The sequence below is a fragment of the Aythya ferina genome (genome assembly GCF_964211825.1).
Source record: "Aythya ferina genome assembly, chromosome: 16".
In the NCBI taxonomy this organism is placed as follows: domain Eukaryota; kingdom Metazoa; phylum Chordata; class Aves; order Anseriformes; family Anatidae; genus Aythya; species Aythya ferina.
Window position 1 is genome coordinate 11,420,477 of NC_140315.1, and position 26,131 is coordinate 11,446,607.

The following is a 26,131-nucleotide window of genomic DNA, read 5'->3' on the forward strand; positions in this document are numbered from 1 at the left end:
TATAACACTCTACTCCCATGCAATACTGCTTAGCAGGAAAGCCTTCCAGCTGAGGACTATGAAACAGTTATCACTGTTAGGTGATTAAGTTACTAATTCTTCAGGGAGAAGACATTTAGAGGCCCATATTAAAGGAGAGCGAGGCAAAATTACATTCCGTTTCAATTTAGTTTAGCAATTCTAGTGATTTAGTTAAATGAAAAGCAATTGTTCCAATTAATAGTATTGAATGTTATTCATCAAAAGTGTCAAAACAGCTGTGTTGGTGCATTAGTAACCTATTCTCTTGTCAGAGATATGGATAATTCCCTGGGATCGCACCAGGGAAATGGCAGAGCGAGCAGGAGCCTGCCGAGGGAACTGCAGCCCCGCGGCGTTCATGGCTGCGGGTACGTGGGGGCTCGGGAAGGCAGGGGATGCTCCTGGGCACACCGCTCCGCCTCCCATCTCCTCCAGCACCACCCCACAGGCACGCTTTGAGACCTTTTGGCCGGGCAGAGCAGGCTGACGCTGCTGGGGACAGCAGAAGGCCCACGGCTGCTCCCCTGCCCTCCTTCCCACCCCTTCCTCCTGCTATCTGGCAGTGAAGGGCAGGACGCCCCCTCCTCGTTTTGCCCAGAGCTGGCGCGAGGACAGCTCGGAAGCTGAGCACCCATTTTGATCCACCCTGGATCGGTGGCAGCGACAGCCGCAGGAGCATTTCTCAGGGAGCTCATCCATCAAAGCAGTGATTAAGGAGCTGAGAGGAAAAGTTCGGATGTAACCCCTGAATACAATGGGGTAATAAAACACAATGGTGCTGCTGGCCTGGGAATATGACACTCTGGCACAAGACAGCGCCTTCTATTTTGGGATAAACAGACCCCGGTCTGAACATGGCTGAGGGCATCCTGGAGCTCATTAATCTGTATGGGAATGACAGAGACAGGATAACAGGTCTGATAAGGGTTTCCTCCAGCCTTTTCCTCGCACCATGCAGGCCCCCGCAGCCTCCTCAGCTATCTCCACTCAATAAGGCTTTATACACTTCCTCCCAGGGCCCATAATTGCCGTCTCAGTGTGGGCGATACTATCGTCTTCCTTTCCTTTCAAATTTCCATAGCCTTTTTTTTTTTTTTTTATGGGAGATTAGAAAATCCTGTCTTTTTTGGACTCTGTTTTCCCCAGCTGCTAAAGAAAAATAAATACATGCTCTCTACCTGAGCTGAAGGACGAGGGAAAACAAGGGCACTGCGGGCCCAGAAGGCCCCACTGCCCCTTCTGCAGCTCCCCTGATGCTTCTCCTCACCTCAAGGGTGCCAGCAGGCCGCCCTCCAGCCTTCCTGGAGAGGCCAGGAGTGTGTGTGGTGTGCTCTTTGCTGCTTCCCCTTCCCCCTAGGATCATTGCCGTGGATTATACCCCAGCAGTTACCCACTGCAACAGCCGGGTATGTGTGCTGGACACGAGCTGAGGTGAAAAATACGGAGTACCTACATCAGCTTCCATCCTAACGGCCTGAAAGCACACAGGATACATCACCACAACTTCCTTGCTCTGTGTTTTGTTACAGCCTCGGTGCTTCAGCAACCAGGCTGCCGAAATACACCTCAAAGCCAGAGCGATGAACCAGAGCCCTCGGTGCCATTGCAGCACAGGGCAAGGAGCACGCGGTGAGCACAGGCCTGGCTTGGGGAGAAATAGGAGAAACCCCCAGGAAGCACAGAGTGGTGCCCAGAAGAGCAGTGCTGAAGCTATCGTGGTTTTACAGCTCAGGCTAGGGGCACAAAGGCGGCTCCTGTTCAGCAACTCTTATTTTCTCATTCCTGCTCGGGATCGTAAGACTTTAAATGCCCGCAGGACAGAGGTCACTGATAGTAAAACTCCACATTTTAACACACCCGAGTTACTGTAAGTGATGTACCTACTTTGGTGCACATGGCTCTATGGTAGCTGTATTTCAAACATGCCATATAACATTTATTACGAAGAATTAAAGAGCCCTTCATTAATTATTTGTATTACTGTAGCACCTAAAGGCATTTATCTCACACAAAGCCCCCATTCAGCAAACAGAACCAGAACAGTCTGTTGACAACTTCAAGTTCAGAACAAAAAAAAAAAAAAAAAAAGGAAAAAAATGTACAGAAATGAAAAGAAAGCAAGTAGTGTAGGAAGCAGGAGGTAATACTCAGCACACAGAGCACATTCTCTATCACTGGATAACTTGTGCACAGCTCGGGTGAGAAAAATGGGGAGAGATGAGGTGGGGATTGGTGCCTCCACTCGACAGTTGCTAGAAGGGGTCAGCGTATCGAAGCAGAGCCCGATGAGGAGCTGCAGAAGAGCAGCAGCAACCTGCAGCTGCTAGGAAGGGAGCTCAGCGTGTACCAGGTAGGCGATGGTGCCCTCTCAGCCAGCCGCCCCGTGCCAGGCACTGACCTCTGCTCCCACAGCTCACTCTCACACGTCATCTTGTCTTTTTCCCCATTGCCTGGGAAGCAGAACATGCCCTAATGTGACAGGCAGCAATTATGTGAAACAGATGTGTGTCGTGAAACATGCTGATCAACAAATAAAGTTGATTCCTCCCACCCACCTACCCAAATAAGAGCAAATACAAACCTGAAGAGCCCCTGTTCTACTTTCCATAGACAATTTCCCCACCAGAGAAGGCTCCTTCCTTAAACTGCATCACACACTCCGCGTTGCTGTCGGGAAGAGGGTCAACACAGTAAGAAGGTGCTAAAATGAGGTGAAACATGAAATTCTTATAAAACAGCACATTGGCACATGTGGATTAAAAAAAAAACATTTCCCAGCTGAAGCTTTTTTGTTTGTTTTGCAAAGAAACTGTTACTATTTCAAAGGTGGGGGTTTCTGTTTGGTTTGTTTGTTTGATTTCAGAGACAAACAATTATGGACAGCAAAATAATTAAAAGTGTTTTCTTTAATCAAGCAATTTTGTATCCTCGACCCAAAAGAACTGTTCTGCCAAACCTAAATGTTAGGGAATTTGGATAAGAGAAAAAGGATTTGAAAAAAAAAAAAAAATAGCTGCCTTTTGAAAGTTATCAACTAATCTCCTTCTAGATTTCTTAAACCAAGAAAAGGCCAGATGCAGTAATCCATTACAGACATGATATAATTACACTGTAATCATAACAGAACAATATCTGCACATATGCTTTTGTTAAGCGTAGGGCACAGCCTGACAATACTCATTAAGAAACAAATGGAACATTCAACTACAGCTTTCATTTGATCTACAAAGATAAGGCTCAGTATTGTTATTCCAGATTTTGTGTGTGTGTGTGTGTGTGCAGGACACAAAAGCATTCTTTCAAAATGTAAACGTGCCTACATAGGGCAATTGACCGGTGAAACAGTAGATTTTGTTATTATCATGCTGGAATAACTTTAAAGTCACCCTCTGAGCACAACATTAACACTGAAAAACAAGCCTCACACAGCTAGTTAACTTCCCCCTGGTCATTCTTCCCCATACAGAAAATCTTCTGATTCCAAACCCAAACGGTACTGTAATTTGTAATGACTTCACAGTGATATCATCACCTACCAGCATTAGAACTTAAACCTTTTTATGTTTTGTATATAAGAAGTTTCTTCAGCACAACATACTGATAATTACACCAGGAAAGGGGGGAAGGGGTAAAAAATAAGAATAATAATTAAAAAAAAAAAAAAATCGAACAAGCAGCTGATGTTGCTTTTGAACTTACTGAAGGATGTGCTTGGCAGGAAAGCAGTTAAAAAGAGGCAATGTGAAATTGCATATGATATAGCACAGCGATGCTACTGCATTATAAATAACGCCGAAGGATGCATTATTTATATGTTTAATATCGGGCTTGCTTATGAAGTTCCTTTCTCCAGTTTGTCTCCGATGGTAACAGGGAGGCAGGATCACACAGTGGAGCCTGGAAGGAGACGGGAGTTTGGAAGGCACGACGCTGAAAAACATCGAGTGGTACGCTCTATTGCTTTTCCTCTGTTTAATAAGTGTGTAAGCTGGAAATCTCGAAAGGTTAGGAGCTCAGCTTTCATTCATTTAAACATTCAATAGAAAAAAAAACTTGGATGTTTATTTGAGCCTTATCCCAAGTCCGTGTCCTTTAACAGCTGCAGAGCTGGCACGGAAACACACTGAGATTTCTGGCACCTCCACGTCTGATCACTGTTTTAAACCAAAATCGGTGAATGACTCTCTGCCCCGTGGAAGTGTTTAAATTGGCTCCTGCGGCAGGGCCGAGCCTACAGCCCCACAGGGAGCTCAGCTTTTCACAGTCATTTTCCAGGCCTGTGTTGAACACGCTTCCAAAAGAACTTTGCAAAGATTCAAGAGAAATACTGCTACATTAAAATCACTCCAGCCATTTTTAAACAAGTGCATCCGTGAAGGCAAGAGCAATGAAGTCTGCTCTCACCACAAGTCAGAGCACCAGCAGGGACAGCTGGAGGTTTTGCTCCCACCAAACACCCGGCCCTTCAGCACAAGTTACCAATTCTGTAGCAAGATGCCTGTACGAGGATTTTATCTATCCTTTGTCCCAGAGTATCACAGCCTCGTGTGCTCTGAAGCAGCCACCTTTCACCCACACTACAATACGGAGATGCCACCAGCTGGCTGAGGAACAGAGAGAGATCCCGGCCTTTGCTGCTGCTAGAGGGCAAGCACCTCTTGCTGGGCTTTGGAAGGACAGCAACGCTTGTCTGCATGAAGGAATTCACATCCATGGGGACAGGAGCTGCTCTCCACAACGAACACGGACCTGCAGGAGAAGCTCATCAGCACCGTCTGCTCCAGCCTGTGCTATGCAGGGCCTCTGGGAAGAGATTACATGTAAGTTATTCCTTTTTTGGTGCTGTTGCTTCCGTCAAGTTTTGCAGCATGAAAGCAAAACAGGCCTGTGCTAGGACCACAGTGTGCTGTGAGCTCATCGCCACAGCTCACGAGTTTCCCACATCTTGTAGCTGTGGAAGCAAAAAATCCCTTGAAGGCTAGAATGGGGCAATGTCCCATAAGCGTTTTCTCTTTTTTTCCCCATGTGTAATTTATTAAACCGTTCGCTCCATTGGAAACCTGCTTTCACAATCCCGTGCTCCAAGACTACCCAAAGTTCACGTTTTCACTAGAAATATACTAGCTCCATCTCTGATGCACCATCTGACCACCAGCCCATCAAAACTCAGTGAAACAGAGCTCAAAACTGAAGGCAGCTGTAAGGAGTGACCTAAGGGAGGGAACTGAGGTTATTCTTTGAGGCTGAAGCCATCAGGAATTGCTAGGCCCAAGTATTCCTCGTGGAACTCTTCAGAGCCGTGCTTACACACCTCTACCAACGTTTCAGTTCGCCTTTGCAGGGTTTTCGCTGCCCCTTCGTCGTTAGTTGGTATCAAGCATTTAAGGAAGGGCTGCTCTCAGTTCAGAGGACCATGATAAATGGTTCACAGCCCCTCACTCCCCCCAGATAATCACAGCAATGCAGACAGGGACAGTGGTTAGCAGCAGCCCATTTACATTGCAGCAAGCTTTCACGAACACTTTGTGCACTGATGGCTAAAACACAGCCTTGCCTAAACCCAGCGACATGAGAGATCGTGTGATCATTTCACAGCACTCTGGGCTTTCCTAGCTGTGCACAGAAGTTGAAAACAGACTAAGCACACCCTCCAGACGCAAAACTGAAAGCAAGTGAATGATGTTCAGATTGTATTACACTTACAATCTAAGTCAGTGTCATGGATACTCAGTCTGCATTTCCACATGATTGATTCCCTCAGCTTGGCAAGAGCAGACAGTGACTTTTCCACGTACAGTTTCTGGAAGCAGGCTGCAGAGCAGAGGCCGACTTTTCCCAAAACGTGAAGCTTGCCAGAAATTCAGCTTTCACCTACAGGTTCTGCTCATGCAACGCATTGCACTTGTGTCCTTGAGATGAGGAACACCACCTAGTGTAAAAAGCTCCAGTAAAACCACGTGTAGGAACTTCATTTACGCTAAACGGCAATTTCCACATAAAAGCATCCAGCCAAATTTACCCAGCACCGACGATCCCAGCTCTCCCCTTAGCTGAGCAACATCAGGCATAGTTTCAAGCATAGAAGCCAAAAGAATCCAAAAATTAAAAACCACTTTCCCCATATTCCACTCAGCAGCTGTCACACAGGAAACGCAAGTGGCATGATTAATTCTTCCAGTTACGTTTCTGATGCAAGAGCACCAGCCTCTTAGATTTGGGTTTTATTGCTGCGCTCTGCCTCCCCAGGCCAATCAGAAGAGTCAAATTTTGACAGATTTCATACTGTGAGGCTTTTAAACAGTCAAATATTGCTTTATTATTTAGAACATCATTTTTCGGTTTTGTTTCCAGCTGCATGTAGCACTGAAGTTTGCATTAATGCACCACATTATATCATCCTTATCAGACAAGTTTCCTAGGTACAGCTGATTCTCCTTTTTGATTTTCTTCAAGAGCTATTAAAAATGCTGACCATAGAATATAGATTTTCATTAATATTTCCTCTTCTTTTGATCTGTTCCTTTGATTTACCTGACTCTACGATCCAAATAATCAGAGGAGTTCCTGTCTTTCATGCAACAAATGCAATGCCAAAACTTAATCAAACCAAGGTTTTTAAAGGGGAAAAAGCAGAGCATTTAAAGAGCCTTCCCTCACCCTATCTCACCAGACGATTTTGAGAAAAATAGGCCTCATGAAGATGAACCAGCTAAGGACCCAACATCACTAGTGTCTTTAGGAGACATTCTCCCTTCTGTAGGCATTAAATAGGTTTCTGCAAACAGAAGCTGCTGAGAAACTTTAGATCAGTAGGGAGACAGTTTTTTTTTTCTTCAGCAGGAGAAGAAAACAAGGTGTTCCTCTAGGGTTTTACCCATGCTATCTCTTGCTTCAATTCATTTTTCCCCTGCAAGGTTAAGTAGTTGATACATTCTCAGGACGTCCATTTGACTGCACACTTGTTTTTCAGGCCTGCTTTGGCATAAGGCTGCTGTTCTTATTCCTCTTGGTATTGTTCCTATACAGGAAGGCAGGAAAATATGTTTCCAGGCTCCTAATATATGTTTGTTTTCCCTTATTGTTGTTCGCTCTGTTTACACAGTGGCTGTTTTTCTTCATCTTTGATGAAATTTAAACACTAACAGAAGGAGAGAGGTTTCGAGGAGTGGAAAATAAAAAGACAGACAGTGCAATGATGCAAAACACAGACTTGGTTTTCAGCGCTGTTTTCTTGCAGAGTCAACCTTGACCCCAATATGCCCAAACAAGCTGCAAGTGCAATGTGCACACTTGGAGCATGACCAAATGCCCCTTTTCCAACTGTTTTTACATCAGTGAGCGACAGAGCAGCAGCGGCTCCGAGGGGCCGGGCTGCCCCAGCACACTCCAGCATAACCACCCCAGTGCCACCACAGCTTGGGGCAGGGTTGGGCTGGTTTCTCAGGACTGCTGCTCGAGCCTAGCTCTAGGCTGCTCCTCATACGGATGCTCCGAGAGGAATCAGAGCATCCACCACCCTCTTCTCAGAGGCAAATCACTGCCTGGGTCCCTTAAAAGAAGCACCACGCCTGCAGGTTGGTGAGAACAGCCATTCCCAAGGGCCTATCCCTACACGAGAGCTGCTGATTGTTTTATAGACTATATACTCAGCTGTCTTTTTTCCCCATTTCCAATATTTACCTGTTGGCACCATAGTTTGTACCTGCAAGTACTGAGGGATATTTAAATAAACCAAAATGTAAAAATGTCTAGGGAGAGGGATATATGAACAGAAATGTTGGTAACCTATAGGAACAAATATAGGAAGCTTGCAGCTTCTCAAAAGAAGGGCCAGAATCACTTCCAGCAAGGCAATGAATGAGCAACCCTTTTTTGAGAATTTGAGATAAGTATTTATTTTTTAACAGCAGTTCAGATGCACATGAAAGGGAATAAAGTACATAGATGTGAAAGCTCTTTTAATCCTCACCAATGGTTGCCACATCACCCCTTTCAATGAAAGCCTCACAAAGCCTCATCCTTCATGGAAATGCATTTATTTTCCTCTCAGAAAAGGACAACGGGGCCCTTCCCTCCCAGTTCTGCTCAAGGGGAGCGCTGGCACTATCCATCATCCCTCCCCAGCACTGCCTGCTGCCCATTGCCTCAGTGCTACACCCTGGGTTGTCCTTACAGGACCAGCACATCCCAATACAGTCGTTACTTCACTCAGCATCACCCACATCCTTTGCTCTTACACAGGATGACCTCATCTCATCCCAACTCCAACTGTTTTTCACAGTGATATAATTTCCACACCTAATAGCAATCAGTCAGAGCCAGGTTTGAGCACGAATAACCTCCTGCCTAAAACCACAGAAGGGGACCCACGAGGCCGGATGGCTTCACGGGTAACCTGGATGTGCCTTTGTCTGGCACCTTCTTCCTGCTCTTATTTTCCCCGTATCTAACACGGCCTTGCCTGTCAATACAGGCTTTTTATCTCTCATCAAAGGCGAGCAAGAGTGAACCCACAGGATATTTTGGAGACATCCCGAAAAAACCCTGAACTATCACTAAAATTGTAGGAATCAATGGCCAGCTCTGGAAGATGCAGGAGGAAGCATAAAAGAAAAATACTCCTCTGAGCATACCATTATTGTTAAATATCACCATTCCAAATGTAGGAGATAAATTTTCAAGTGTTACAGCAGGTCTCAGAACCCTATTAATAGAAATTAGAGAGAAGTCTAATAGAAAAAGACAGAGAGGAAGCCATTCTCTCCACTGCTCCCTGGGGAAGGTGAGAAGAGACTGAAAGATGACACTTTATCTCTCCTAACTCCTCTGGGACCCATAATCACAGCATTCATTCAGCAAATAATAATAATAAATATGGTCTGAACTGACTCCAGCTATTTCAGCTTTAATAAATGGGTTGAAATAGTGGCAAATTCAGATACAGAGAGCATCTTTTCAATAAAACCTGATAGGGTTATTAATAACATTAATGGAGTACCGTGCCGTCTCCATTTTGTTAATAGTTGCCTCGCTCTCCCCCGGTCCATTCCCCACCCCTGCACAGACACAGAAACACACACACTTCTCCCTCCAGTGATGACAAATTCAGACTGTCAGCATTCTGCTGGCAATGCATCCCAAGAATTAGTCAAATTTGACATGATTTTATTGTTTTATGGGAACTGCCAACAGGGATTTTTCTGCCTGAAGTACATTTATATCCCAGTTCAAATCAGATCCTGGCTTAGTTCACGGACACAAAGAGGATAAGCCAGGAAACCTGCAGCTCCTCAAGGACAGAAACAAGTTATGACCACGATGGGATCCTTATACCCTTACTCCAGCTAATTTTACTCTTTCCAATTTGTCCCTGACTCCTAGGACAGTTTTACCTTTACCTGACACAGGAAGCTGGAAATGCCCTGGTGCACGACCACAGCACTTGGGCTGCTGGCCCCAAAGTAGGCTTTTAAAACACGACTGAAAGCCCTTTCAGGCAGCTTTAAAAAAGCTGAAATCTACCTGCAGGAGAACAAGTGCTAGCAGGTAGATCTGCCCAGTTTGCCCAGTTTTACTGTGAAGAGACAGCCTAGAAAGGCTATTTGTCATCCCCTCCACCTCCACTGGTTTTGAATAGTCTGACCTCGCTTCCATTGTACTCAATGACAAAACCACCACTGGTTCCAGCTGTACAGGACCAAAACGTCACCGAGGCCTTTTGGTAATCAGGGATTTACTCCCCCGTTTCCCCTTTTCCATCAGGTTTTAGCAGTACTTTCAAAGTAACATTTTTACAGACCTAATGAGATTAAAAATTGTATTCTTTTCCCTTTGCATTTTATGCTTTCAGCTGTGACTTTCCTAAAATGATTTTGGTTAGCAAACAAGATGGCCTTATGATTAAAGAAAAATGCATATCATTTTCCGAGTCTCATATTTAGATGCAAGAAAGGAGCACCCAAAGCCAAAGTGTTTTATATCACAGCACTTCCCTTGCAGGGAGACAAAAAAGAAAAGAAGAGAAATAGAATTACAGAGTTGCAGAGAAATGAAATGTTTGAACAGAAAATAATTTCCCTAACTCGTAGCCTGTAGGCATAACCTGTCATAACTCAGCACGAATTGAACAGTCAGGGAGTTCAAGTTTTCTGCAGCTTACCATAAACTAATATGCTCCGTCACTTCATCCTCAGGAGACAGAAATTTGAAAGAGCCACTGTATTTAGAACAACAAAAGTAATTCTGTGGTTTAATAGAATTAGAGGGAATCATCAGAAGCCCAAGTGCAGATGGAGACTAGATGGAAGGTGACAAAAAAAATCCCAACCCACACACCACACCAAAGACGGGGGAGCTAAGTAGTGACTTCTATTTTAAGCTCGTGTGGAGACCATGGACTTCTCAGTTCAGATCCTACAAGAACTGCACTGTTTTACATGCACAAGCCCGGAAAGACTGACAAATCTGCACTCGTAATGGGGTGCATCGTACCACAAGTCTCACAACGTGGTGGGCCAGCTTCAGAGGCAAGGCAGAAGAGTGCCCCACGGCAGGCACTGCTTTGAGAAATAGAGGAACAGCGTTAAGAAACACTTGATGAAAAAATCTCTGCATAGAACAAGACAAGCAAGATTCTCTTCCTACCTTTATGCCTCCGGTGTCCTCCCCTCTCTGATTTTCATAAACTTACTTGGGTCTGAAACCAATGCACAAAGCATGCTATGGCGCAAGTCCTAGCTGCCACTCCACAATCAAGATGCAGCAGAAAAAGTAGAGAAAAGACCATGTTTATCTTACGATAGCATCCTCCCAGCTGTGCAGGAGCAGATACACACCCCACAGAGTGGGGGTATCACCAACAGCACAGGACAGCTCACCATCTGCCTCAGCTCACCTCCAGGTCTGTACCAGGGTTTCAGAGCCAGGCACTCTTTCTGCTCCCTGCCACCCCTGCCCCATACTGTGCAGCAGCTTTCCCAAAGACACAAACCCTCTCCTCCATGCACAATCCTACACATTTTACCAGGTTCCCTCCTCCAGAAAGGCCATAGCTGCTACCCACCTGACCTAAGCACAAGTCTGGTAGGTGCCTGAAACTCTCAGAGTTTGTGACTTCCATGGGTGCCCAGCCCTTGTCACTGCACGAGATGCAGCCTGTACCATACAGCAGTACCTCTGGCACACCCAAATGGGTGCTATTTGCACAGGATGAGGGGTGCTTGGCTGAGGTACCTGTAACTCGCAAGTGCTGCTTTTTCCAGTCTCATCAGGGTAAGGTGGTTCATTTCCTCGCTTTTGTGGGAGGTGACGTTTGAAGTACCACCTGGACAAATTGCTCAATTTGTTGAAGGTCAGAAGTCTTAAACCTGAAAACCACATCCCAGCCTTCTAGCACTCCACCCAGCACCCTGCCACACTTTCTCGCTAAAAATACCATTTCTTCAATAAAGGAAATAAGAACCCAGCTTTCAAAAGAAAGACCAAACAAGAGCAAGCAAAAGAACCTGCACGCGTGCACACACAGCATAACCCACTTTACAAACAGCCCCACAACTTCAGTGTGGCTTCACCCATTTACCCCTCTGAACAAAGGGACAGCAGCCAGGATGTGACCTGCTCAGCAGCGGGGGCTTCTCCAAAGCACTCCGTCTGACCTCGGTGTAATGAACAGAATTAATATGGCAAAGCCTCTAACACGGCACCACTTCCCAGCAGCGCAGCCACAGCCTCTAATTGATTAGTCCATAAAAATCTGTGCACTAAATTGAAAGGAGCTGCACTAATTCTCTTTTATGTTAAATTTCTGTCTTTCTCCTTTATCGAATCCTTCGTCGAATGTCCCTTCTGCTGCCTATTGTGGGCTTGCTCTGGGCCTGTTTTCCTCTTGCCCAGATTAAGTACCTAATCAAAATCTTGTCTCCCTTAATGGCATAAAATTGAAAGATAGATATTGCACTTTACACAGCTGATTAAACACTAGAATGTGGCTAAATGCTTTACAGGGCTTGTTACATTAACTAACTCTGTCATCTGCCAGCTATCTTATAATTGCATATGCTCATGTTGCCACTGGTGAAGCCAAGGTAAGATTTCTTTTCCCTCCATTACCTCGTTCCACTCTCCCTCCCTTCCACATTGCTCCCTACCAGCTGCCATGCCAGTGATGAGCTAAGAACCTCCCTGCAACAGCCACCTGAAGAAAATCTGTCTGATGCTGTTTGCCTACAATCTCCCCTTCTACATTCAATAGCCCATCACTGGTTTGTGACCATTAAGTGTCTGGTGTGATAGAATGGGACAGGAAAGGCAAGCAGCGACTTTTCCAGAAGGAGGCAGGAACAATCCTGCCCACACCTGCCCTCTTCACAGCTCTGACACTAGACATCTTGCTCCAGAAGCCTAAAGAAAGCAAGGATGGAAGAAAAAGAGTGTTCAAACCAGCGCGTATACGAACCTGCATTAGTCTGAAACCCCTGTTGGCTTGTCACAGCATGGCATGATGGAGGGACCCGATGCTGCACGTCTTGGCTTTTTCCTTACATTGTAATAGTAATGCTGCAGATGGACTTTCTGGAAGATTTACAAGTCTATCCCAGTTGATCTTCTTTTCAGAGGAGAGTTGCACCTTCTGCAGGTACTTAGAGAGTGATCTCTGAATATAATCTTCAGCTGGGTTGCTTCAAGGAAGAAACAAATCTAAAAAGGCTTTACCAAAAATTCTTCACAAGAAAGAAAAATGGTAGAGTGTTTTTTTGTTGTTTTTGTTTTGTTTTGTTTTTAATGTTCTTGTGAATTGTTAAAAAATGAAACATTAATCAGGACTCATGTTTTGTTTAAAGATACAAACCAGGTAGCCAAATATTCTGCAGCCAAGATTTGTCTTCTATGTCATACACAGACACAGCAAATTTTAATTTTAGAAACAGATCTGCTCCTTTGCACAAACACAGATATCTCCATATAAATTGCTTTCAAGTAATTGCCAAAACACTCTTCCTTTTAATGGAGAAAATAGACTACACATTACATCCAGACTGTAAAATACAGAAAGCTAGTTCAGCTCATGTGCATTTTTGTCTGACCCCAATCTTTTACAGGGAATCTATTTGTTAAGCAATAAAATAATGCATCTTGCATTTTTCCTCCTATGTTACCCTAAAAATCATTCTTCCTGTTCCAAAATTCCTTTGCAGAAGGTGTTTAGCTACCTTCTTTCTAATCCTGGACATTATTATTTGAAGGCAGGACTCCAGCCAGGTAAGAAGGATCTGTCTGTCCACACCAAAGCCAGCGTGCTTCCTTGGGACTGCATTCACAGCCAACCAATAACACTTTGCCCTAAAAATACCCACAGGTCCATTTTTTTCCCCACAGGATAAGAAGCAGGGGTTTACTGGGTGGGTGGGTCCCTCGCTCCAGTTTAAATGGTACCTAAATCAGCTTGATCTGAATTGAGCATTACAATTTTAATGGCAATTAATGATCGATTAATTGTTTTCTTATCCCACAAGGGTTCTGTTCCCTCCCATCTTCCATTCCTTGGCTCCGTACAAAAACCGCACAAATGAGTTCATCACACCACTGTTAATGTTTTATAAAAGCTTACTAGAGGCTATTATGAAATCTTTACTAAGTGCTTAGTATTAAATATTCATAAAGGCACAATATATATTTTAATAAGACATATCGCAAGATACAAAATTGAACCCTGAACTAAACATTAAGATCACAGGAAAGATTCATCTGAAAGCACACGACTGGATATCCACACAGGAAAGGCACCCACAGCTCTCTCCTAACCCTCCTTCTTCTTTGACTGACAATGTCCCTTTTTTCTGTGGTTTTACAGTTAGTAAAATTCTTTGGTTTTAACTCACATACCAGTCTTAACTTAGCCTTCTACACTGCAGAGGAAGAGAACAGCTCCCCTTCGTATCAAGGGCAGCATGTAACACTAGATAACGACACGGATTCAACAGGTTTCAAAAATAATAATAATTTAGTTCTAAATTGACTTGCAGGTAACAGAGGCAGGTGGAAGTTTACGCGGGTATCAAACAGCGCAACAACCATCTCAAGCTGGTCATTTAAAGCAGACAATTCTTTGCCAGCAAGAGCTTTCAAAACAGAAAAACGAGTGGCTTTCTGCCCTGAGCGTTATTTCCTGCTGCTGCATTTTGAGCTGGACAACAAACTGGCACAGATCATAAGCAAGACCAAGCCTGAGCATTTTATTTGGCCGGAGCCATGCTCACGCAGCAGTCACACAACTCAGCCCTCCTGGCAGACCCTGCCAGTAGTGCAGCTCCGCCAGCACGTCGCCTGGCCGAAGCACAGCAGAAGGCACGAAGCTCTCACCAGGCCTACTTATAACCAGCGCCTTCAGACCCTCACCTCCAGGATCGGACTCACAAACCAGGATACTAAGTCCTTTTATATGCATAAATCCTGATGCTGTGATCCCTGCCAAGCCTGCGTTTTTACACTGAAGCACATTTCAGAGCCAGGAGATTCCCAGGACATGCTCTCCAGCAGAAGAGGACCACCTGGAGCAGCACACAACCAGAAATGTTATTTCCCAAGGCTGACCTGATGAGGTGCTAGACATCACTGACAGCATGAGGAATCCTGGACACCTGTAGTTTTTAATGGTTTTCTAGCACGGGAATATTTGGAGACACTGTCAGAGTTCTAGGATCACACAAGACCCAAACGACATGGCTTATCGGTGCTGAAATGCAGCAATATGCAAAAGGCTGCTCCTGCCCGTAAGGATGCTAAGGACGTACCTCTCAGCTCCAGGGGTTAACCACAGGGCACCTGCAGCAAATGGAGCTGACCGTGCAGCTGGGCACAGAAGACGAAGGACAGCAGCTGCCCAGGCTTGGATCAGCTGAAGCTGCTGGGGAACAGCATCCTTCAATCAATTTTCTTCTGAAGACCTTCCAGGCGGTGGGGTGGAAGGCAAACTGGGCACAAATATCACAGTAAACGCATCATGAATGAGAAGTCAGGGGAGGAGAAATATATAAATACACTTAAAAAAAAAAAAAAAAAAATCAAAGCATGATTTCAGGAGCTACAAGTTGTTTGTATCAAAAAAAAAAAAAAAAATCATGTTAAGCTCTCAGTGCTGCTCAGGAATACCTCACCAGCAGAACCTGCATGCACTTTAAGGAGCAGTCTCCTCTAGCTTTGTTTTTATTTGGAAGAAAAGAAGCGCTTGAGGAAGACCAATGCTCCCGGAGAGAACAAAACTGTCACTCTGTATGCTCCTGTATGCTCCTAGCTGATCCCCACTTCACAATCTGCCTTCTGTTTCTCCCCAGGGACTTTTTGATTAAATGTGTGAATAAAAAGTATCCATTCCCGTTTGAACTACGTTAAATTAACAGTGACCTAAATCAGACCCCACAGTCCTGACAGCAATTAATTATCAATGAATCATTATCCATCTCTAAATACAATTCCGTGCTCCTTCCAAACTTCTTCATGTGCATGGAAAAAAAGAGCATTTTAAAAAATAACTCAATAAAGTAGGAATCTTGCCAGCAGGAGGGAGACATATAAGAACAGAGTACAGAACAGTCACCTTTTTCTTATTACCTTCTTTCATTAATTTTTCAAATTTCCAGAAGGATCAGAAGCAAAGTAAAGCCAGACCAAAATGAAAACTAAACAAAACCAAAAACATCAACTTACTACTACAAGGAAGGTTGTCTGAGCCCTAAAATACAACTTAGGGGTTCTTAATTCTCCTTTAGAGAACAGGGCTTTGGTGTCGCTTCCCAAGCTTGCTTTTTATTTGTACACCGCCCAAACAATGGCATCTCAATGCATGGGGGGTCACCACGAGTAAGTGTGTCCTGGTTTGGGCTGGGCTGGAGTTAGTTTTCTTCCCAGTGGCTGATACAGTGACGTGTGCTGGATTCAGGATGCGCACAGGGATGTTGCAGTTGCTGCAGAGCAGTGCTTGCACAGAGCCCAGGGCTTCCCAGCTCCTTGTGCTGCCCTGCCAGCAAGCAGTGGGAGCACAAGGGGCTGGGAGGCACAGCCAGGACAGCTGGCCCAGGTGGCCCAAGGGACATAAGGGACATCCCATGCCACAGGGTGCTGTGGGGAACAATAAAACTGGGGTAAAGATGAGGATCGAGATGGACACTGGGAGCGATGGCATTTGTCTTCCAAAGGAACCACTATGTGTAACCATCCCTGCTCTCCTTGCGGGGGGGGGGGGGTTGGCAAACACCTGCCTGTCCCAGGGAAGTAGCAAATGAATTCCTCGCTTTGCTGTGCTCACACACGTGGCTTCTGCTTTACCCATAAACTGTCCTGCTCTGTCCTGGTCTCACCCCTGAGGTCTCGCAGCTTTACCTTCCTGATTCTCTCCCCATTCCACTTGAGGAGAGCGGCTTGGGGGTGCCGAGCTGCCTGCTGGGGTGAAACCACAACACAGTGCAGGAAAAAAGGGACGAGGTTAGGAAGCCTCTTTGGTAGCACCAAGGCTACACTATGAGGAGACCTTCCTCTTAGGCAGGAGCTGTGAAGTAGCAGTAGCATAACTCATCTTCTGGGATCTCTCAAGCTGATCTTTGTTCCACCAGAGAGACACATTCATTTACTCCTTAACAAAACAAACCACACGCAATGTTTTTCTGAAAGAGAATATTGAGGTGTCTGGCTGCAACCTTAGATCTGTTGCAGATTAATTATCAATTTTAAGATATAATACTAATTCCTGGTGGCTTGTTATGACCTTCTCACTCCCCCAACAAAAGGACAGCTCAGTCATCTCTGCACCCTGCCAACATCAGCACTTACTGGACCCAGCGGGGAACTGCTCCAACTGAAACAGGTCAGTAACACGACGTGGTTCATCACTACAGCTCTCTGCACAGCCAAAGGAAGACCTAAAACACCAAATTTTTGTATCTACATAGTGGAAGTGATGGAGCAATGGCAAGAGCACCCTACCAGGACAGGGAGACGCTGGGACCACCCAGTCCCATCTCCAACAGAGGTTCAAGGAGTGTGCTGCCAGCCACCGAAGTGGGTTTGCTGCAGAGCACAATGGAAGGGACACTTCTAGTGAGAGAGGATGAAGAATAAAACAACATAGGGTCAAAAAGTTTAAAAATTAGCAAAGTCACTTACCAGAAGTGCTAGAAAATAATTAACTTAATTTCTACCCAGTTGTGAATTTATTTGGTTTTCGGATGCTTCAGCAGGCTGGAGGGATGGGGCAGAAGCAGAGCACCTCGCTGCTTCTCCAGCTCTGAGCTGAGGAACGCTGTCTGCTTGGCACAGCAGAACCCCAAAACTCACGGTACTCGGTGTGGATAAGCAGCTCGTTATGCAGGTGCCTCCAGATGAGGTGCAGGAAAACAGCCCCACCACACTTGGTGCCATCAGACTTCAGAACTCCGGGCAGCCCAGAAGCAAAGCTGAACACCCGTACAGCAAATGATTCAAGTGACCATCTTGGCTAGCGTCAGTCCTGCTCAAGTGGAAAGCAGAGGTCTCCTGGCAGGTTTTGGGACTGTTCTACTCAACCTCTCCCCTTTACTCACCGAAACAAGGCCCGTCATGAACATGCCAGCTGAAGACTGCTGTCCCACTGGCTTACCATGACTACAGAAAACTAACCGTGATTGTATAAACCATGCTGAGACATTTACAGTATGAAAGATGCTGCACTGCCCAAATCCCTGACATGTCCCTTAAGGGTTCAGATAGGTCTCTTGGTAAGCGTGACCTACACCCAGACAGGCTGGAACATTCCTGGTCCTAAATCCCAGCTAATCAAAGCTGGTTTTCACTCGTGAAGAGTTTCTACCACTGGGCAACTAAAACAGAGCTGTTTTCCTGACTCACGTCAAAGCAGCAGTTAAATTATCAAACAGCAATAGTATTATTTAAACGATGCAATTAAAAGCTAGCTTTAAAAGACCAACAAGATTTAAAAATAAATAAATAAATAACCAGCACTGGCATCCTTCCACTTCAGGACACTACACCCCAGCAAGGAAAAAGCCTAAAAGAAACAAAAAAATGATGTAAGTCTGGATGTGCAGCTCCTGCAGAGAAATAAGCACCCGGCACTGTAACCTGAACACTCTCCCGTTTGTCAGGCTGGATGGAGGCCCATGTTTCTGTTACTACATTACTGTAATTACAGCTTGGCCCTTGCTGTCACCTGCATTGCAGGGAAGGAGGGCACAAGACAGACAGAAGGACACAAGAGGGGAAAGGGAGGGACTTTGGTGCGGATCTGCAAAGTCACAGCTCAGGTGATGCAGACCAGCCTCTGGGAGCCCGAGGAGGAGCGCTGTCACAAGGCAGGGCTGCCTTCATGCAGTTACCTTTGCTGACACTTCCTGCACTCCCCGCTGAAGAATCAGTACGTGAATAGGAGCCAGTTTGGGTCATTAATCAGCTCAGCAGTTATCCTGAGATCCTAGGGGAGCACCAACAGTGTCACAAAGCAGTTTGCCATTAAAGCTGGAAATCCCTCCAATGTGGAGACCTCTGTGCTCCAGATCCCAAAGTAAAAGAAGTTTCTGCTGGGACATACGATGACAGGAGGGAGATCAAACTCTCCTTCCACACTCTTCCAACATCATTAATTCCACTGATCTCAAAAGATTAATCCTAATTTTTCTCTCTCATCCTGGACACTGCAGTAGAATTGTATGGGACATCACTGAGCTTACTGATAAATAATTCTAGCTTGGAACATCTATTAAAATTAAGAGTGGCAAAGCTGCAGGATGGTGAAGTTTGGAAAATTGTGGTCATTTGCAGCTCATGGTAGGCTCTACCTAGATTTCAATTTTATGAAAACTTTATCATTTAGAATGGTTTGCTCATCACGTTTTCCATCTGGTTCATCCACTAACTGCAAGATAACCACCACCCAGATAGGGAAAAAAGGCAGAACCATGATTTAGCCATTATAAATTCTTCCCCTTTTACTGTACGGGGAGAGTTGTGCTTGCAGGCATAATTTGGGCATTGTTTTTAAATGCAGAGACTAGTACAATAGATGCAACGTTTATGAATTATTAAAAACTGCACGAGGCTCTCTTTTCCTTTTCCACAGCTTCTCGTTTAATCCTCATTCGTTGTTGGAGGCTCTGGGGATGACTGACACTTACCACAGCTCTGTCATGCCTCCTTACCCACTGAGTGCCTGGCGTGGGGAGAGAACACACGTGTGCTCGTGCAGATTTGAAACACTCCAACCTAGTTCATTTCTCTTCACTCCCTACATTCCTTGAACCAAGTTTCTTGCAAAGAGAAGAGAGAAACCTTGCCATCTGGAAGAGTGTCCAAATATCAGCACTTCATCTGTTACATGATTAACAAGCTTTTCACACCTTGTAAGATATTAGGAATGAACAAGCAGTAAGAAAAAAAGTATAGTTTTGTAGGGCTTTGCTGGCAAGGGATGTTTTGATGTAATTATACTATTTTTTTTTCTTGAAAAAAAAAAAGATGGTAGGGGCTGAGGGGTGGAGGAGAGAGAAAGAGAATATACTTAGGAAAAGAGCTGTACAGACATATCCTGGAAATACCTGAGCATCCCATCTCACACAGCCCCTTAGCTCCCAGAGCATCCCCGCAGAGGGCAGGCTGGCAGTGGTAGCTGCTCCGGTGGTCCCTGGACATTCACATCATCAGCTGCCATTTGAAGTCACTTCCAGTTCTCACAGGGAACACCGCCACCACAAGCCTAGGCAGGAGCTAGTTACACACTCTCCCATGGAAATTTTTCAACTGGCAATTCTCTGCCAGCAGCAGTATGAAAGCAACAATGGTCTGAGCTTAAATGCTGGATGGGATTCCAGGCACAGCAACTGATAGATCAGCAAAAGGGCAAACAGGCGAGCTTAGGACCACTGAGAAGGACCTGCTGTGTGCAGAAGTGTGGCTGTTTATCCTCAGCACCCAGCATCAGTCCCAAGTAAGAAGCTCTCATTCCCTCTGACGCAGCCTGCCTTGCTCTATACCCAGCGTGGATAAGGAACCTGCAATAGAGGTGATTTATTTTTCCAGAAAGTGATTTAACAGAGTTCAGGAGTTTGAGACTAATTCAGACTATTTCAGACATTGAGGAGTCATAATCAGCAGAAAATAACAGGCAAAAAGTTAGGACACATTAGACTACTCTTCTCCAAAAGCGCATCCCTCACTAATCCATCAGGGATGTAAAGTAAAAAAACCCACCCACTACAGTCCCAACGCACAAGTTATGCCCCAGATCTGTTAGAGTGGAAAGACCTCATATTAACGTGCATGTGCTGGACCACAGAAGAAAGTTTGACAATTTGCACTGAGAAGCACAAACCCAGCTAATTAAAAACGACAGCACCAGAGGAAGTCCTCACGAATGACCGCAGCCTTTATACTTCAACAGCCCAACAGCATGCTTCTGGCTCCAAGCCCAAACAGCCCATTTTTCACCTGTTTTGTACCTGTCTTTCTATAACCAAAAAAATCAAGAGAGTCCAAAATGCCATTTTACATCGGGGGGGATGGACAGGACCACCCCATGACCTTAGGCAATGAAAAGAACTGGGATTATTTATTATTTTTTTTTAAACAAATCAAGACAAGAACCATTTTTTTCCCTGTGTCCCTCTAAGAAGGCTCACTGTGTGCTGACAAGAAGGAGACGCACATGACTGTAAGTCAGAGTTACAGTTCTGACACTGCTACAGCTGCTGCACCTCACGAGGCTGAAGGAAGTGCCTGGGTTTCCACCCGCCAGGCTGCCTACTGCCAGGTGCCTGAATCCTGGAGGAAGATGCAGGAACCACAGCTCAATCCCTCTCACGTTCTGCAGTGTGCTCTGCACCAATATATCAAATCAGGACCAGTTTTGTATCAGGTTACAGAATACCACATCACGCTGAAATATTTAAGGAGATGTCAGCTTCCTTGACAGCTATTTTTAGAAGTACTCAAAAGCTATTAGTTCATCAAAAGGGTAAGACTTTAAAAATCTGTTCCAGCCCTGAACAACCGTGTCATCAGACTTCCTAATGTAACTTATACCAATAGTTTTTACTCATTTTCTACACCTGGAAGTTTTCCTTTTACCTTACATAATCTTCTTTCACTCAACCTTGCTTGAGATTATGGGATATTGTTATGCAAACTTTCCAGTCTCCCCAAAAGATATTATTTCAAGTGGTCTTTTAATTTAGTTGTTTTCCCCCCATTTAGTATTGCTTTATCCCCTAAAAATCCACTCCTGATTTAATGCGAGTTTAAACTGCTGCCAGAAAGCTTTTGTTTTCCTATGTTTATTAATAAGCTATCTCTCTACATCTACCATTGTGTGCTCTACAGATTGCAAAGAGCATTCAAATGAAAGACAAAGCAGCTGCCAAATGTGTAAGTAAAGCTTGGCCTGGCCAGTAACAGGCAAAAGTTATTTAATCCTCCTTAACACTTTGCAAACCATGCAAAAAAAAATATTTAGGGGAGCAGCATCAAACCTAAGATCCATCAAATTAAGCTTTGACACTTAAAAGAAGAGAGATCCTGGAGAGATCAGTATTTTTCTTAGTTCAAATAAACTGCGAGATGATAGGGACTGTTGAAGAATTTTGAATTTTTTTTTCCCTATCAGAACAATTTTAGAGAACCAACCATGTTTACAAAACCAGTGATTTTCAGAATAGCCACTTCTTATAACTGAAGGTAAACAAAACTCCCTACGGAGTCCTTTCAAAATTGCCACTTGAAAAAAAAAAAAGTATAAAATAGAAACATCCAGTTTCAAATAGATTTGTCTTCAAAAAAAGTAAGGTTTTAATTATGAATTAAGCTTACAAAAAGTTAACAGCTTTCAAGTTTATAGAGCAAACTGATCTGATCAGTTGGTTGGACCTCTGCTTTCAAAAAACAAAACCCAAAGAAAACCTTTCTATTCTGATGCTTCATTTTTGGAAGCAGAAAGGGAAAATACACTCAAGTACTATAAATTATCAGTGTAAAAACTTTTCTGCTTACCTCAAATTAGATAGCTTAGAAAGCAAAGAGTAGTTATTAGTAAATTGAATCAATAAATGAGAAATGGTCTGTAAGTCTGAAAATTGACAACCGGGTCACACACTGACAGTGAAATCTCACCACGGCCAAGTTAGTCACATCACCAACCTACATTGGTCACAACTTTCAACAAAAAAGAAACATCCACATAAAAAGTTTAGCCAGTCAAACACATGTTAAAATTAATTTCTTAAGTAACTGTACATTGGCTATGTTATGGACATTACCAGCTCAGAGCAGTTTGGGGACAGGCTAGACCCTCGTCTGAGCCAAGCCGTCAGTTCACCGACTGCTCCCTATCCTCTTCTGTTGAAGACTTGTATATGAACAGACAGACTGCTTTAGTACCTTACAAAAAACAAATTCAGGTTGAAAAGAGAACTACCATCATTCCACCTGTTAGGACACAAGCCACTTCAATCAGAAAAGAATTCAACCCTGAAGGTGCAGTGCCCAAGGGCCGCCTCTACTCCAAGTACGTGGCACTGCCTCTCAGACACCAGGCAGCTCCCAAGCAGAAAGCTGCACCAGACAGAGCGTTATTTTTCCCAGCCTGCTCAAAAAAAAAAGTGTTTGCATTACAGACCAATCCTTCTTCGCAGTTTCTCTCCTAAAAACACGGCAGAAGCTTCCCAGGGCTATTGCTTTCAATGAGGAGCTGGGGGAAGGACATCCCCTGGGGCAGAACACACCAAGGATTCATTCAGTGTAGCACAACAGCAAGAAACAGGGACAAAACACCCCAATGCAGCGTGCCTGCTGGCTGCACAGGCCCTCCATCCCTTTATTTGCACAAAACAATTTGTACAAGATGCCATGCATTGCTGTGCTACTTATAAAGCTTCTAAGAAGTCCGAGGTTTTTGTGTTGTTGTTTTTTCTTCCTCAGTTTCCACTGAAGTTCATCTTTTTGATGAACTCCATTATAAAGTTATCAGTTTCATGCACTACCATGAAGAGCGAAGTATTTGCACTAGTCTATGGACCTACGTAAATAACTAGGGAAAAACATCCAAACGTAGCCCTACTTACTGATCGCAGGTAACTCGTGGACATCTTCCCCTGTTCCTCAGCTCTTGCTTCACAGCGTACCACAGATCACCTGGAGCAAACCCTGGCAGGTCACCTCATGCTCGGGAGCTGTCTTCGTTACCTGCTCCTGGTGGAGAGAGGCACCACTTGTATTCTCCCTGCTCTGACTGCAACCTTTTCAGCAGGAGAATTACGACGAATGGAAAACATTCGTGTAGGTTCACGAATAGCCACTGCTGGCATGCAAAGGCAAGCCTCAGTATGGAAAGAGCCACTATCTACGATTCTGCCTCAACAAAATTCCATTTAATCTTTTCTAGAAGAGATACGTGACATTGAAGTAAACAATTTTGGATGTTTCCACTCCTAAGGGCCCAACCTGAGATGCCCTGAGAAGGCCGTTTGTCAGACACCACCACGTACCCACCGTCCACCACAAACCCGACCCCAGCCATCCCTGAAGTGTAAGAAATTAGATGCCAAAAACCCCTGTCAGCAAACTATTGGGTCTCACTTTGCTGCCTGTGTTTGATCAGTTTTCACGTAACAGCCTTAATCTTAATTCAGGCTTCTGAATGAATCCCCAGTACAAACAAAATCAACTTCCAAAGCATAAATACAGAGGAACAAATCCAACTGCACAGTCTCGGAGCCTGCAGAACTTTATTGCACGTCCTCTCAGCCAGCTCCAATCACTCAGTTAAAAAGAGACTAACCGAATAGGCTGTCCTGAAGGATGGAAGCATATGTTAGTCTCAGCATGGATTCCTCTAGGAGGGAGGCATCATTATCACGTTCAGCATTACCGTAACTCAGAGCTACTGTTTCATCTTCTCTTTACGTATCAAGTGAAGCAAATCTCAGTATTTTGGCTGCATAATGTGAATCTCTCCCCACTGGACTGGGATTGAGTCAAGCCAGTCACAGTCAGGGGACAAAGGAGCTCCTGTATCGGCCCCACTGTGCGGTGCTGGCTACAGCTGCCCTCCCTCGGCCTCCCATCTACACACCAACAGACCCCTCATTTTCTTGCTGTTTGTTTTAAAGCCAGAGACTGCATCAGAGCACAAAACAGGTGGGAGGACCACCCTCCAACAACAAGCAGCTGGTTTGGAAACCCTGGGGACCATGGTGGCAGCTGACAGCTTCTGTCCCGGTGTGTCCAAGGTGGTGGCAGGCAGGCAGGATGATGGAAAGCAGAACTCTGGTATCTTCCGAATGGTATCCAGAAGTGAAAGCTCAGTAAAACGAATAAAAAGGAATGCCATCCCTCCCTGCCCAGTGAGGACCTCTACCCTACGAACAGACCACTCTGAAAAAGACTTGCACCGAATCAGCAGCTCAACGTAAGTCCCAGCACAATGTTGTGTCAGAAACAGCTGATGCTGGTCTTGGAGGTATCACGAGGAGGAGTGCAGAGCAGGGCTGATGAAGTGTCTGTGCTTGTGTTTATGGCATTGCTGAGACCAATAAAAGGCATACAAAGCTCAGCTGTAGTGCCTTAACTTCTTTTTTTTAAACAATGTTGAGGAAAAACAAAGGTCTGAGAACTGGGGGAAAAAATAACAGATCTCAACGAGAGCTGAAAGAACTCAATCTATTTAACCCATCAAGAAAGACTGAAAGGTAACTCGATTAGAGCATAAGTACCTTCACGGGGAGAAAATAAAGGGTATTAAATGGCTCATTAATCTATCAGAGAGAGGCATAACAAAAACCAATGGCTGGAAGCTGAAGCCAAACTGACTTAAATTAAAGGTCGGCACAATTTTTTAAATCATGGGGTATTCTCCACCTTTTGATACATTCAGATCAAGAAACTGAAGCTGTCTGGAGCACCTGCTTTAGGCAGATACAAATGGTGCTGTCAGGAGGCACTAAAGTTACGGGATGAAAGATGTGGTAACCAGGTGTCGTGCAGCAGCCTGCGATGCACAGTAAGTCAGTAGGACAACCCAGTGGTCCCTCTGACTCCGTGGATCTATGAACTCTACCAAAACCATCTTTATGCCTTCCCAATAAAGCCGATCGCTCTGATTTTCCACCCACCTTCAGGCACTGCTGAAACTCCTGTGCCTTACAACACAACTGCACAGAAGATGGGAGCAAAATCCGATGCCAGGTTGAACTACGTGCTGAGGCACAACCATGAGCTAATTTATTGCGCTTGCTTTTAAAAATGACTTTTGCACTCATGAGGAGTATTAGATTGATGACACTGATAAACTGTAGGTGGCAGGGACTAGGAGGGGAGAAAGTAGGAATTTAACATAGTTCAAGCACACAAAGTATGTCATCCAACAAGATGATGCCTGAAGGAATATTCTGTGAATTATAGAACACAGTTTATCATCCCCGTTTGTTCCGATCCAGCATTGCAATTCATATCAAGAAGAAAGGTAAGCAACTGTGTATTTACCAAATCAGTTTCATAGAACTCATCTTCATGTTCTTCCAAGCTTTTCACAAATATAATATGTATATTTGGCAAAAAAGGGAGGAGGGTAGTGAAAGACCATAACTTTTCATACTTCTTGGATATTTTTGTTGTGTAATGTACACAATCCATGAGCTAAATTGACACTTACCTCTTACTAAATACCATTTGGTAAATTGACATCACCTGAGGTATTTGCTTTGGCTCAACATTTCAAATAATAAACTATATTGGCAAGAAAACCAACTTTGGTAATCTCAAGACTTGGACCCCACACTGAAATTTCACTCGCACCGCTCCATGGAACTGGATTCATTGGTACAGAAGGAAGGACTGTACCATGATGGAAAGAATATTAAATGACACATGAGTGTGCTGGTCAGAACAGCACAGAAGTTGCGCAGCCCATCAGACAACACTCCTTGTGAGGTATTCAGAGCTGTCTGAAGACGTGAAGACATCTCAGCTCTTCCCAGCCCTGGCTCCCAGGCCACATGCCATGGTGAAGGAACATCTGCCAGTCTGCACAAAAGCAGCAGTGGGTGCTTCCCGTCCCCTATCCTTCCTTGCTTCCTTCTGG

At 44.6% G+C, this 26,131-nt stretch overlaps 1 protein-coding gene across 1 annotated transcript in view; it reads right to left on the reverse strand.

Annotated features, from left to right (window-relative positions):
• Nucleotides 1-26,131, reverse strand: part of LOC311445462 (uncharacterized protein) — a 342,727-nt gene that overhangs the window by 244,554 nt on the left and 72,042 nt on the right. Inside the window, exon 7 of the mRNA XM_084537630.1 lies at nucleotides 2,603-2,688. The gene's annotated coding sequence lies outside the window, so the exon portion shown is untranslated. The remainder of the gene's footprint in view (nucleotides 1-2,602; nucleotides 2,689-26,131) is intronic.